At 38.8% G+C, this 13,062-nt stretch overlaps 1 protein-coding gene across 1 annotated transcript in view; it reads left to right on the forward strand.

Moving 5' to 3' along the window:
- LOC100519853 (zinc finger protein 320) overlaps window positions 1-4,192 on the forward strand; it is a 74,572-nt gene extending 70,380 nt beyond the window's left edge. Inside the window, exon 9 of the transcript XR_014812528.1 lies at window positions 3,920-4,192. The gene's annotated coding sequence lies outside the window, so the exon portion shown is untranslated. The remainder of the gene's footprint in view (window positions 1-3,919) is intronic.
- The last annotated feature ends 8,870 nt before the right edge of the window (window positions 4,193-13,062 follow it).

The following is a 13,062-nucleotide window of genomic DNA, read 5'->3' on the forward strand; positions in this document are numbered from 1 at the left end:
TTTAAGTTTTATATCTTGTATCTCTTTGGTCAGTGTTTCCTTAAGTTATCCATCTTTACCTCCAGTTTATTTCCAGTGTCTTGCATCATCTTAATTGTCAACAGTCTAAAGTCTTTTTCCTGGACGCTGAGAATCTCTTCATGGCTTAGCTGTTTTTCTGGGGTTTTTCCTTTCTCTTTCCCTCATCTGCGTTATAGTTCTCTGTCTTTTCATTTTTATAGGTTTTTGGTGTGGTGACCTTTTCACAGATAATAGAGTTGTAGCCTCTCTTAATTCTGATGTCTGCCCCCCTGTGGCTGAAGTGGGTATGGGGGCTTGCTGTTGGCTTCCTGATGGGAGGGGCTGATGCCTGCCCACTGGTAGGTGGAGCCGATTTTAATCCCTCTGGTGGGTGGGGCTTTGTCTCTGAATGGGATTAGAGGCAGCTGTGTGCCCTGAGGGCTCTTTAGGTAGCCTGTTTATTGAGGGGCGGGGCTGTGATCCCTCCTGTGTTGTTGTTTGCCCTGGGGCTTCTCAGCAGCTGACTGATGGGTGAGGTTAGATTTTCCCAAAATGGCTATCTCCAGAGAAAGGCATGGCTGCTGAATATTCCTGAGAGCTTTGCTTTCAATGTCCTTCCATCATAACAAGCCACATTCACCCCTCTTTTCCCAGCATGTCCTCCAAGATCTGCAGTTAGGTTTGACCCAGATTCCTACAGAGACTTTGCTTTGCCCTGGGACCCAGTGCACGTGAAAGTCTGCATGTACCTTTTAAGAATGGGGTCTCTGTTTCTCCCAGTCTCATGGAGCTCCTGTGCACAAGGCCCACTGGCCTTCAATGCCAGATCCTTCAGGGGCTCTATCTGAGAGAGTCCCAGATCCCCACATGAGAGAGTTTGATGTGGGGCTCAGAACTCTCACTCCTGTAGGTGAGTCTCTGTGACCAGTTAGTTTCCAGTCTGTGGGGCTTCCCACCCAGGAGGTATGGGGTTGTTTATATCATGAAATCACCCCTCCTACCTCTTTTTTTTTTTTTTTTTTGTCTTTTTGCTATTTCTTGGGTCACTCCCGTGGCATATGGAGGTTCCCAGGCTAGGGGTCCAATCGGAGCTGTAGCCACCAGCCTACGCCAGAGCCACAGCAACGCAGGATCCGAGCCGCATCTGCAACCTACACCACAGCTCACAGCAATGCCGGGTTGTTAACCCACTGAGCAAGGGCAGGGATCGAACCCACAACCTCATGGTTCCTAGTCGGATTCGTTAACCACTGCACTACGACGGGAACTCCCCCTCCTACCTCTTGATGTGTCCTCCTCTTTTTCTTCTGGAGTAGGATATCTTTTTAAAAGTTCCCAGTCTATTTGGGTGAAGAGTGCTCAGTCTTAGTTGTGAATTTTGTTGTTTTTAAGAGAGAAGTTGAGCTCCAGTCCTTCTATTCTGCCATCTTAATCCTGTCTCCAGTCAAAATTCTAAAAGAAAAAAAAGAAAAAAGGAAAGGATAGTCCAGAGGAGGCTGTTGGATTAGTAAGACATGTGGCTCACCTATTCCCAGAAATACATTGAAAATATATCTACATGTGGAACTCTTCACACAGAAAATTTGCCAAACGCTTGACAAAAGATCTCAGGATTATGATAGGGCCAGAAAAACTTCATGAAACCTTAAAGGACAAAGTAAAGAAGAAAAAGAGAGATGGGAAAGAAGGGAGACAGTACAGTCACTCCTAGGAGGAAGTTGGAAAGAGGAGAAACTCCTGCACCCTGTGACGTTCCACCACCAGTGAGGACGTTGGCCTGGACAGAGGAGGAATGTTAGAGTACTAAAGGAGAACAGGGCAATTGGTGTGAAGCAGTTAAAATAGAAGAGTCCACAAACCATCAGTGCCATAGTGGCAATGGTATGCCAATGCAAGTGTCAGGAACTCAAACTCTGGTCTTTCAGGTTAGACACAAAGAGAGCTTGGTTGGCCTTGCAGAAACAGCCTGAAGGAATTAGAGTATAGGGTGACCACATTTGAGGGTATAAGTTAAGGCAACCCATCAGGATTAGAGGCTAGGCACCATTGTTTAGGGGTGCTGGAGAGAAGGAGTGTCTGCTTAGCAGGAGATGGAGAACAGCCTTACACTTAGAGCTACAGAGAACTCAGAGCAGAAGGAGTAACAGCAGGGGGGAAGAGGAACAAAACAAGGTCTGCTGTTCCTGCCAGTGGCTCCCACTCTAGTGGAGCAAATTCCATGCCAAAAGAGCCACAGAAGGGCCATCAGTGCATGATCCATGCAGCAGCTTCAAACTGCCTGACTGGGAAAAGCACATCCTTCGTGGTCCTGCTAAGCAGTTCTGTGGGGGCCTGCACTAGTGACACCCATTCCATTCCATGCCAGGAGAGTCATGAAAGGGCTACTGGGGCACATTCCCTGTGGGAGCTGTGGGGTACCTGGCTAGAGAAAAACACAAGCTCCAAGGCTCCTTCCAGTGGCCATTCTTCCATGCCAAGGGAGCTATGGAGGTGCACTGGTATACATTCTGATCTATAGAGAGCAATTCTGCCTGCAGCCAGGTCAAGGGAGAGACCGCCAGAAGTGCATGTTCTGCAGCTCAACATTAGGGAGCAATTAGAATATTTTCTAACACCATATACAAAAATAAACTCAATATATTAAAGACATAAATTTAAGGCTAGATACTATAAAACTCCTAGAGGAAAACATAGGCAGAATTCTCTTTGACATAAATCACAACAATATTTTGTTTGACTCACCTCCTAGAATCATGACAATAAAAACAAAAATAAACCAATGAGAAACTAATTGCACACCAAAGTAAACCACTAAAAATATGAAAAAGCAACCCACAGGAGACAATCTTTGCAAAAGATCCAAACAATGAGGGGTTTTATGTCCAAAATATACAAACAACTCATAAAACTCAACAACAAAAACAACCTGATCAAAAAATGGGCAAAGATTTATATGAACATTTCTATGAACATATGTTATACAGATGGCCAGCAGGCACAGGAAAAAATGCTCAGCATCACTAATTATTAGAGAAATGCAAATCAAAACTACAGTGTTTTGATATCTCACAGTAGTTAGAATGGCTATCATTAACAATTCAACAAAAAACAAATGGTGAAGAAAAGGGACTCCTCCTAAACAGTTGGTGGGAATGTAAATTCGTACAACCACTACGGAAAATAGTATGGATGTTCCTCAGAAAACAAAGTATAGAACTATCATATGATCTAGCAATCCCACTTCTGGACATATATCCTGAGAAATCATTCACTTAAAAAGATACATTCACCGCTATATTCATCACAGCACTATTCACAAAGGCCAAGATGTGGAAACAACCCAAATGTCCATTGACAGATGAAAGGATTAAGAAGATGTGGTACACACACACACACACACACACACACACACACACACAATGGAATACTACTCAGCAACAAATAGGAAAATATAATACCATTTGAAGCAATGTGGATGGAACTAGAGACATACTAAGTGAAGTAGATCAGAAAGAGAAAGACAAACACCACATGATATCACTTGTATGTGCAATCTAAAATACATTACACATGATCCTATTTACAAAACAGAAACAGATCATGGACATGGAGAGCAAACTTGTGATTGCCAGGGGAGAGGAGGGAGCGAAGGGGATGGATGGAGAGTTTGGGGTTGGTAGATGCTAACTATTACATTTCAAACAGTTGGGTAAGGGGATCCTACTCTACAGCACAGGAAACTGTGTACAGTCACTTGGGTTAGAACATGATGGAAGGCAGTATGAAAAAAAATGTGGGTGTGTGTGTGTGAATATATGGCTGGGTCACTTGCCTGTGGAGTAAAAAATGAAGGGACATTGTATATCAGCTATATTTTAATTGAAAAATTAAAAAAATCATAATGCCCATGTCCTACCAGATTCTCACATCCTCCTTTTTGCTGCATGGAACAAGGTTTGATGCTTTATGGTGTGGCAACCATATGGACATTATGAGAGAACAGAACTCTGCACATCTAAACAATTTCAGAGAAGTGAAAAGAGAGAAGGTACCTTATGCATTCTCAGCCCTTTTATCAACTATGAACATCAATCTCTGCTCTGTATACATAACACCAAATAGACATGCTTTTCTGTAAATTTGCATAAGTTACTTTGTGGTATAAATGAACATAAAATATTAACTATCAAAAGAGACACAGTATCATATATCTTTTATGTCAATGCTAAGTGGGAGCACAAACTTCAGCCTAATTTCATCAGAGCAATGACCACAACTGAAGGACATTTCCTCCTAATCTAGTCAAGATGTGTCAAAAGACAAAACGGGCTGTGAAAAATTTGGGAACCTCTAGAAAAAGAAACTGCAAAAGAAAAGTTCACTGCCTCTGACTGGTGAAGCTCTCATCCATCTATGGGATCCCCTGGTCCAGAATCTAGAACTCATGACAAAACCATCACACTGTTAAGAGAAAGTGAGAAAGGACCCTGCCACTCGTGGGTCAGCTTCCCTGGAAGGTTATTCATTTAAAGGAGATGTATTTTGTATTACAGTTACATAACTGGTAGTAGTTTTCTGTGAAATTAGAGCACATGCCTTGCTGACCTGTCCATACAGTTCCCAGAAGGCTTATTCTTCTCCCAAATCTACTCCTCCATGTGACACTTTAAAGATGTATTCACAAAGTTTGTTTCACTCACACTCCCTCTCCATTAAACTGTCACTGATCTAAGCCTGGGAAAATGGAATATCCTCTCTCTACTAATCATGTCTAGTCCTCAGTCCTGACTAGAAATTTCTTTTTTTTTCTTTTGTCCTTTTTACGGATGCACCTGCAGCATAAGGAGGTTCCCAGGCAATGGGTTTAGTTGGAGCTGTAGACCACCGGCCTGTGCCAGAGCCACAGCAATGCCAGATCTAAGCCACATCTGTGACCTGCACAACATCTCATGGGAATGCCAGATTCTTAACCCACTGAGTGAGGCCAGGGATTGAAACCACAACCTTATGGTTCCTGGTCGGATTCATTTCTGTTGTGCCACAATGGGAATTTCCTGATTAGAAATTTCTTTAAATCATGATGTCAGTGTCTGATTTCCTGGATTCTAAGAAAACCACTACACATGCCAAGTCTCCATTTCTGTCATGTCTACATTACAATGCACCAACACTAGGTGCCTAAGAACCTGGAGTGGTTAAAGTGAGCCTCCTTGGTCTTTCCTTCCTACATTCGTAAAGAACTCTCTGTATTTACATTCAAACAATCTTGGGACTCTCTTAAATAATATTGTCCTATTTTTTCAGTCTTCACATGACTCCTTATGCTGACTGAGTTAAAACTTTGGTCCATTGAAGCTTCTTCACTCTTACCATAATAACTAATCACAATATTGTAGTTGAATCTTATAAGGGACAGAAAATTTGTCACTTAAATTTCTCATTCCTTTAGAAAAAAATGGAAAGTGCACATGAGAAACTACAAGGGTCTGTATGGTTGATTGGGGTGAGGAGAGCAGCAAAAGCTCTGTGTCCATAACAAAGGAAAGAAGGACAATGCCTGGGATTCATATGTAGCAAGGAAGACCATGAGGATACATTTGAAAATTGGAAGTTGTTAGGAAATAAAAAATAGAATTTCTTCCTAAATTTAGTGTGTCAGTGGTTTAACCAGTGAAAAGGGAATATGCTCTCCACAGGCAGATTGATGCAATTCTTCATTTTGTACATTTTCTGCCTCTTACCTCATGCTATGGCATCACTCAGTTGGAATATTTGTCTCCCCATTATACAGTATCAAGTAAACACCCCTCACCATCAATTATGTTCACTTCATATACATGCCTAAACAACATCAGGACCTGGGAATATTCAGGCTTTTACCTGATGAAATTGTCACAATAAAGTGAATAATTTTGATAATGTCACTTAGAAGACTGGGAAGAAACATTATCAGGGGATAGGCATTATGGTGGAGTAGAAGGACTGAAACACACCACTTCTCACAAAACCACAAAAATCACAACCAACTTCTTAAGAATCATCAACCAAATAAATTGAACCTATCCAAAAAGGATATTTTACACCCAAGAAAAAGAAGTCCCCACAATGAGATGGTAGCAGGGGCACCTTTGTGATAAAGGAAATCCCATAACCTACAGGTGGGCAAACCACATGCTAGAAAATGTCTATGTTGAAGAGGCTCTCACAATGGAGTGTGAGTTCTGAACCCAATTATGTTTCCTAGTCTGGTAGTGTGGCAACGGGAAGAGTAAAGCCCAGAGCATGTGGCATTGAAGGCCAGCATGACTTGATGGCAGGAGCTCCACAGGATTGGGGAAAACAGAGAAACCAATCTTGGAGAGTGCATACAAGGTTTCATGTGTGCTGGGTCCCAGGGCAAAGCAGGGACTCCATTAGAATCTGGGCCAGATCAACCTGCAGGCATATAGCAATGCAACCTGCAGTTTGTAGCAATACACAATTTAGCACCTCAGTAAATAAGAAAATCTCAAAGAAACAACCTAACCTTAGACCTAGAGCAGCTAAAGAAAGAAAAACAAACAAACAAACAAAAAAAAACCCTGGTTATTACAAGGAAAGAAAATGTAAATGTCAGAGCAGAAATAAAATATAGATAAAAGATGGTAGAAAAGATCAATGAAAATATAAGTTGGTTCTTTGAAAATTTCAAAACAACCAATAAAACTTTAGCCAGACTATGAAAAAAGGGAGAGGGCTCAAGTCCATAAAATGAGAAATGAAAAAGGCGATGCTACAATGGACACCATGGAAATATCCAGGTCATAAGGATCGTAAGAGGCTACTACAAGAAAAAAGACTCCAATATTAACTAACAACCTAGAAGAAATGGACAAATTCTTAGAAAGGTACAACCTTCCAAGACTGACCAAGGAAGAAAGAGAAAATGTGAATGGACTGATCACAAATATTGAAATGTATTAAAAATGTCCAAGAAACAAAAGTCCACCACTGAAAGGCTTCACAGGCCAACTCTCTTGAACACTTAGAGAACAGTTAACACCTATCCCTCTGAAACTATTCCACAACATTTCAGAGGAATGAACACTCCTAAACTCAGTCTATGGGGCCACCACTCCCTTGACACCAACCCCAAACATACCACAAAAAATAAATTCATGCAAAAAGTAAATTTACTGATGAACATAGACCCCAAAATCATCAAACAAAATCCTAGCAAACCAAATCAAAAAATATATTAAAAGGAACATACACCATGATCAAGTAGACTATCCCTGGCATGCAGGTATTCTTCACTACGTGCAAATCAATTAGTGTAATACATCACATTAACAAAGTGAATAATACATACTATATGATCATCTCAATCAATGCAGAAAAAGATTCTGACAAAATTCAATATCCATTTTTGATATAGTGATATTCAGAAAGTGGACACTGAAGGAACTCAACATAAGAAAGGCCAAATATGACAACCCCACAGGTAACATCATACTCAATGGGGAAAAGCAGAAAGCATTTTCTCTAAGATCAGGAACAAGGCAAGGACATCTACTTTAACCACTTTTATTTGACATAGTTTTCAAAGTCCTCACCATGGCAGTTAGAAAAGAAAAAGTAATCAAAAGACTCCAGAGTGGAAAAAGAGATACATAAAAAAAAAGTGTCCCTGTTTGCAAACCACATGATACTATACATAGAAAATCCTAAGGTTGGTAGCAGAAAACTATGAGAGTTCATCAATGAATTTGGTAAGGTTGCAGGATGGAAAATTAATACACAGAAATCGGTTGTATTTCTATATACTAACAACATAAGTTCCAAAAATGAAGTTAAGGAAATGATCTCATTTATCATTGCATTCAAAAGAATCAAATGCCTAGGAATAAGTCTAAATCAGCAGGCAAAGACCATACTGCAAAAACTAGAAGATGCCAATGAAAGAAATCTCTAATGAACCAAACAGATGGAAAGATATACCATGCTCTTGGATTGGGAAGACGCAATATTGTCAAAATGACTATAATACCAAAGGCAATCTAAAGATTCAAGTTACTAATGACATTGTTTAGACAACTAGAACAAATATTTTTAAATTCTTATGGAAACATACAAGACCCAGAAATGCCATAAAAATCCTGAGAAAGAAAAAAATGGAGCCAGCAGAATCAGGATCCTGACTTCAGGCTATAATATAAATTTATGGCCAATAAACCAATATGGAACTGTCCATAAAATTGAAACAAACCAATGGAACAGGATAGGAAGCCTAGAAACAAACCCAAATACCTATCATCAATTAACATACAACAAAGGAGGCACAAAAATAAAAGAGAAGAGGCAGTCTTTTCAGTAAATGATGTGAAGAAAAGTGGACAGCTACTTGTAAAAGAATGAAATTAGAACATTCTCTAAGACCATGCACACACACACATAAACATAAAAAACTTAAATTGGATTAAAGACCTAAATGTAAGACTGGATACTATAAAACTACCAGAGAAAACCATAACTATTACAACCTCTGACAAAAAATTGCAGCAATGTATTTTTTTTTTTTTTTGTCTTTTTGCTATTTCTTGGGCTGCTCCTGCGGCATATGGAGGTTCCCAGGCTAGGGGTCGAATCAGAGCTGTAGCCGCTGGCCTATGCCAGGGCCACAGCAATGAAGGATCCGAGCCACATCTGTGACCTACACCACAGCTCACAGCAATGCTGGATCGTCAACCTGCTGAACAAGGGCAGGGACTGAACCCGCAACCTCATGGTTCCCAGTCGGATTCATTAACCACTGCGCCACGACGGGAACTCCTATTTTTTGATCCAATAAAAGAAAAAGTAAAAAAAAAAAAAACCAAACAGCCCCAATTAAACTTAAAAGCTTCTACACAGCAAGGGAAACCATCAACAAAATGAAAGACAACCAATGGAACAGGGGAAAGTATATGCCAAAAAGTGACCCATAATGGAATAGTCTCCAAAATATGCAAAATAAACATGCAGCTCAATATGAAAAACACAAACAACCCATTCAAAAAAAGAGGCAAAATATCTAAATAGGCATTTCTTCTAAAAAAACATGCAGATGGCCAAAAAGCACATGAAAAGATGCCCAACAAAGCTAAGAATTAGAGAAATGCAAATCAAAGCTACCAGAGGTATCACCTCACTCCAGTCAGAATGGCCATCATCAAAATGTCTATAAACAGGAAGTTCCATTCTTGGTTCAGCAGTTAACAAAACCAGATGGGATCCATGAGGATGTGGGTTTGATCCCTGGCCTTGTTCAGTGGGTTAAGGATCCAGTGTTGCTGTGGCTGTGGCATAGACCAGCAGATGTAGCTCCAATTTGACCCTTAGCTTGGGAACTTGCAGATGCAGCCCTAAAATGCCAAAAAAAAAAAAAAAAAAGTCTACAAACAATAAAGGCTGGAGAGTATGTGGAGAAAAAGAAACACTCCTACCCTGCTTCTGGGAATGGAAAGTAGTACAACACACTGTTTACAAAAGCCAAGACATGTAAACAACATGTACATTAAGGATGAATGGATCAAGACAACATGGTACATATATACAAGGAAATATTACCCAGCTACAAAAGAGAACAAAAGAATGCCTTTTGAAGCAGCATGATTGGATTCAGAGATTATCAAAGAAATTGAAGTCAGGGAAAGACAACACATATCACTTATATGTTGGAATGTAAAAAATAATACAAATTAGCTTCCTTGCTGAACAGAAACAGAGAGATTATCCTAAGAACTGAAGTCAAGACAAACACCATATATGATTTATATGTGGAATCTAAAAAAATAATACCAATGAACTCATTTGCAGAACAGAAACAGACACACAGTTTGAAAAGAAACTTATGGTTACCAATGAGAAAGGTGGAAGAGAGGGATGGAGGTGGGATTTGAGACTGACATATGCACACTATTGTCCAGGAAATGGATGATTTGTAGGGACCTGTTATATAGCACAGGGAACTCTTCTCAAAATTCTGTGATAACCTATCAGGGAAAGAGTCAGAAAAAGAGTGCATATATGCATATGTATAAATGAGTCTCTGTTGTGCAATAATTATCACAACATTGCACATCAACTCTACTTCAATAAAATATTAAATTTAAAGAAATAGAAAAGAAACAATAAGTGAAGAACAGTTTTCTTACTGTTCCTGCCTCAAAGATGGCAGTAATACAAGGTATAAATTATTCAAAATCAACATAATACACTCACAAAGGGATTACTCTCATCTTCAAAGTAACTACTGTATACCATTACATTTAATGAAAACCATTCTTAAAATGCCTGAGCATATCTTAAAAGAAATGGTACATGATTTTTAACAAATAAAAAACTCAAATCATTGCCATGATGAACAGGCAAGCAAAAAAGACAGGATCTGCAAGGGGAGCATCTCTCGCCATGTCGCAAGAGCTATGAAAATAATCTATTCTATGTAATGTAGAGAAAATAGATTTATATTACCAATATGTAGGTTTAGTTAGTTTGGAAGTAATTCATGCAGAATTTTGAAATTACCAGTTGTGATCCAATATGTCTAAATTCTTTCTAAAAGAGTGTACACATACCCTCTTCCTTTTTAGTTTTCTTACTTCTAATTATATCTCCATATATCTCAATATGGCATTCCCTGTACACAAATCCATGAAAATAAGATGGGTCAAATAGACAGAGTGTCTCAGAATTCCAAAGTATGGATGTTCATTATTCTTGTGACTTTGCCAAACTAACATTTAAAATGAATACCCAGAAATGTGTGGTGAGTACACATTCAATAAAAGAAAAGGAAATGAAAGTAGATAAGTTTAGGACTCACATTTCCTTAAATATTAAATAGCTGGCCCATGCCTGAAGCCCAAAGCAAGATGCAGGGAGAGATAGTGGCAGTAATTCAGTGCATGTGTTTATCAGTGGCAATGACTGAAATGTGAGGGGCTTCCTGGTATAAGTGCATATTGTTGAATGAAAACTCAAATGAGTAGGATTTTCATACTCTGAAGAGTCTTAGTGAGGGTGTCCATGAAAAGAGGAACCAGAATTTGTCTGGAAGACTGGATCACAAGGGCTGCTAGGGAGACAGAGCAAGAACTTGCATTAGCTTCTGAGTTTGCAGCCTTTTGTCTAGTGCATATGCTCACAGGGAATGGCTGGTGTCAGTTCATGTTACCTGCAGGCTGCCTAGGTACACCAAATGACTGCTGATGAAGCAATAGCAGGACATAGCTTAGGTATGTTTTCAACAATCCTCCTGATAATACTTGCTGTAACCACCATAACATGCCAGTCCTTAAAAAAAAAGAAACTGATGCCATAAGGAACTCATGAAAAATAAAAAAAAATTACTTGAGATTTGAGGCCAGTAGGAAAAGGAATAATTACAGATGCCACCGTGTTTTTTGGTCAAATAGGTTATTGTTACCATCTGTTGCCTAAAACCTTTAATAATGAGGGATGGTTTCATCCTAGTGGTGTGATAACACTTCATTAATTACACATCAACTTACCATGTTAAAAAGCATTCAGTTTTATTAAATAAAATATACTGATTTCACAAATAATGTAAATGAAACTTTTCACAATGCACTGTATGATCCTAGATCAAAATACAGATTATCAGAAGTCAGAAGCATTCTTGTTCTTCAAATACATTGCTCTGAGGATTTTGATTTCTATGGTCTACCAAATAGAGGCTAATTCTTTAGTGAACATGGATGTACATGAGTTTTATAACTATTAAGCAAAGAGTTAACTACATTTTTCTTGAATAACTGTGACAATATCTTTATTTCAAACATGTCAACTGTGATGCATCAGTTCTATTGCTTTTATGAAGATACATTAGGTTTTGAACAAACTGACATATTTTTATCATGAAAAAGCCATCGGAACAGATATTTAAATGGTAGAGTGATCTTCTTACATAATTACAAAGAATGATTTCCAAAACACTAAAAAATGGTGATTTTAAATCAATTGCACATATCATCTGCATTTAGATTTTCTTGCACATTTATATTACAGAGTCCTTAAATTTCCTTGGAGTATTAAGTAGAAATATTCCACACCTAATGTGGAAGGGCTCCTCTTGTCTTTGAAGATGCAACAATGAAAAACAAAATTCATATACATAGTAGGAATAAAACTCATAGCATTTCATAATTTGAGAGTTGAATTACATTTTTATCAAACAAGCCAGATAATGTCTATAGAGATACACTGATGAAAATTATACCATGCCAAATGTTCCTCCCCTTAATCCTCTTGTGCATATGAGGTTTTTAGTGTTTCAACTGTGGCTTATTTTCTGAAGTTCTGAGTTAGAGCAATCTTGGAAGAGTGATTGACTGAATTAATTCTCCTATGCATTCCCTGTATGTAGTGAAATTTGATTTTGACTAACCTCTCCCCTACAATTTTTACATTAATGTTTCTTCCATATATGAATTCTCTGGTGTTCTCCGAAGTGTGTATTTAATATAAACATCATTGATCACATATTACACTGGCAAGATTTCCCTCCATTACACATTTTCTGATGTTAAGGCAGGTGATAACTCTGATGAAGGGCTTCGTCACATTCTCTACATCCATGAAGTTTTTCCCCAGTATGCATTTTCTGATTTCTAGAATGTACTGAATGCTGTTTATAGGATTTGTCACATTTTTTTATACTTGTAAAATTTCCTTGTAGTATTAACTCTCTGATGCTGCATGAGATTTGAGTGATAGGTAAAGGCTTTGCCACACTGATTACATTTTTATGGTTTTTGCACAGGATGGATTCCCTGATGTTGTGTCAAGATTGCATGCCACTTAAAAGCTTTGTCACATTCAGTACATTTTGTAAGGCTTCTCTCCAGTGTGAAGTCACCAATGCTGATTAAAACCTGACTGCTGACTAAAGACTTTGCCAAATTGTGCACATTTTTTTAAGTCTTTTTGCCATTACTTGGGGGCACTCCCATGGCATATGGAGGTTCCCAGGCTAAGGGTCTAATTAGAGCTGTAGCCACCGGCCTATGCCAGAGCTGC

Source organism: Sus scrofa, chromosome 8 (assembly GCF_054392235.1).
Source record: "Sus scrofa isolate SSC_HxYL_T2T_F1_AM1 chromosome 8, Sscrofa_HxYL_maternal_Yorkshire_Landrace_v2.0, whole genome shotgun sequence".
NCBI classification, from domain to species: Eukaryota; Metazoa; Chordata; class Mammalia; order Artiodactyla; family Suidae; genus Sus; species Sus scrofa.